This window comes from Suncus etruscus, chromosome 10 (assembly GCF_024139225.1).
Source record: "Suncus etruscus isolate mSunEtr1 chromosome 10, mSunEtr1.pri.cur, whole genome shotgun sequence".
Lineage (NCBI taxonomy): Eukaryota > Metazoa > Chordata > Mammalia > Eulipotyphla > Soricidae > Suncus > Suncus etruscus.
The window spans coordinates 76,329,735-76,332,277 of NC_064857.1; the positions used below are offsets into that span (position 1 = coordinate 76,329,735).

General features: G+C 32.0%; 1 non-coding gene across 1 annotated transcript; it reads left to right on the forward strand.

Moving 5' to 3' along the window:
• The first annotated feature begins 509 nt into the window (after positions 1 to 509).
• LOC126021070 (small nucleolar RNA SNORA22) lies at positions 510 to 639 on the forward strand. The gene has a single exon (XR_007499684.1). It is a non-coding gene; the product is annotated as a small nucleolar RNA SNORA22 (small nucleolar RNA).
• Positions 640 to 2,543: the final 1,904 nt, after the last annotated feature.

A 2,543-nucleotide genomic window follows, 5' to 3' on the forward strand; every position in this document is an offset into this window, starting at 1 on the left:
CATTACACCCTGCGGACTGTAAAGAATTTGCCTCTAGCCTTCCTGCTGTTAACTGTGCTGGCCCCTTCCCGAGTTATCAGTGGAAGACTCTGCTTCACCTTGTCAGCCCTACACTTCGTCAGATATGTGTTATTAGGTTTAGTGCATTAAGTGGTGTAAAGTAATTATTAAAACATTGAAAATTAGGAAACTTTTTAAATTCAGGTCTGTAAGAGTTAAAAAAAAATTCTCTAGGGAGAAAAAGCAACAGGAAGATAAGAGCAATAAACTTTTTTTTTTTCTCGTGCCTCTCAGAAAATTTTACAGCAAGGTCATAATTCTGTCACTTTACAGATAACAAAATATTGGTAAAATAAAAACTTCTTTGTGTTTTAAAATCCAAACGAACACAAAAGTGTTAAATTTAAGTCTTATATTTCTATTAAAAGTTTTATTTTAATTTTTAAAGTATTTACAAAATTATGTGAAAAATAATGTGGTTAGCCTTTTTAAACAATATAGTTAATTTAATGCACAGTAAACACCTAGGTGTGCTTTATAGTACCCTTAGTTTTAACTTTGTGCTACAGCAATGGTTGTTCTTTATTTCTGCATTGAAAGAACTATTATTTTAAGTGCATTCAAAATATCAGCACATTATACAAATCTGTATATTTGTGTCACAGTGAAAAAATAATATAAATGAAAAATATATTATATATAATTTTATAAGTAATATATAAAAGTAACTAAACTTTATAAGCAAATTAACTAGTATTAAATATAATTTTAGTCTTAAGTTCTAGGTGTGTAAATGTATCAGATGTCTTTATCTATATTTTATAATAATCTAAGCATTTAGTTAATTTGGTATATAATATTTTTTACAAATTATTCACTTAAAGTCTTCATAGTAAAAACAGTTGTTTGTTTTTTAAAATCAGTTTTTATACCTTTAATAATCATAGTTCATGCTATTGTGTTTAATCATAAAAATTTTAACACTTTATTGCAGCTGTCTTACTGTTCTACTGCAAAACCAATTTAAAGAAAACCTATTCATTTACAGCAAATCATTTCATACTTCAAAGTAGAGACTCCTTCTACAGTGCTCATTAACCATTTTACTTAATGTTTTAAACTTCAAATTAAAATTGTTTTAAAAATGTTTTGTGTTAAATCTAAACCTTAAAATTTATTTTCAGCAAAGTTCCACTCCATCTACATTAAGTACTTCTCAAAACTAAAAAAATTTTTTCTACAAAAATATTTTTTCTTCTCACAAACATGCTAGCTAAATATTTAAAAGCGCTTGTCAATTTTTTATAAATAAGTCTTAAATCAATCCTTTTGTCTGTTTATGTGTCTGTTGTGATGAATGAAAGTGGCCACAAGTGTAAAATGTTGTGTTTAGTGTTGTTTTGTTTTGTCTGTTTATTTGTTATCTCTACATTTTATAATAATACAATTTTTAAAGCCTTATCCATTTTTCAAATTTCAATTAATTTTTTCAACCTAGTTCAGTCTGGTCAATTCACAAACTGGCATCTTGCAACTAAAAATCATGTGTTAAAAATTATGTATTAAGCTAGCTTTGTCCTTCTAAGAACATGGCAGAGGGTGTAGGGGATGGCAAACCCCAGATTTCTCAATGGCCATCGGGGATAACTTTTCCCTGGAGAATTTCTGGACTTTGCAATCACCTGGCTTTCCTGCTATGTGTAAGTTCAGGCCTATAGAATATGTATTTATGGCTAAAAAATAGCATCCAGCTTTAACATAATAACTAGAAGTTTAAGAAAAATCCTTTATATTCAGTTTAAAAAAATTTTTTTTAATTAGCAATTTTTTTTTTTTTTTTTTTTTTTTTTTTTGTTTTTTTTGTTTTTGGGCCACACCCGGTGACGCTCAGGGGTTACTCCTGGCTATGTGCTCAGAAGTCGCTCCTGGCTTGGGGGACCATATGGGACGCCGGGGATCGAACCGCGGTCCGTCCTAGGCTAGCGCAGGTAAGGCAGGCACCTTACCTTTAGCGCCACCGCCCGGCCCCAAATTAGCAATTGTTAATTATAAATTTTCTTTTATGCCAAAGTCTAACAGAGGTCAAATAACATTCCCGTGGTATTCAAAAATAACTAGTGTAATGTAAATTGCTAATGTTTTCTGCCTGTAAACCCAGGCCAAAGGACTAAGTAAATTCTTAATTTTTATATGAAGTAACCATTTTGCCTCCTGCCAAGCTGTTTTCTTATAAACCTCCTGCTAGCCGCCATTCCTGCAAACCTGTTTCTAACTGACTCCACCTTTGACAATGCTGAATTGGGCACTCTGCCTAGCTGCCTTGGATGCCCACCACTGCCACCAACAACCTCCATTGCAAACAAGTCACAGTCGTGGAACTTTGCTTACTCAAACCATATATGTGCCCCCCTGTTCAACAATCAGACATTTGCAATCAAACCATTATTGTTAACAACTCTTCCATCTTCATTGAAGCCCCCAACTCCACTTATTTTGTTTGCTCCACTAAATTTTCTCCCCATATTGTTACTGAAATGTTTCTT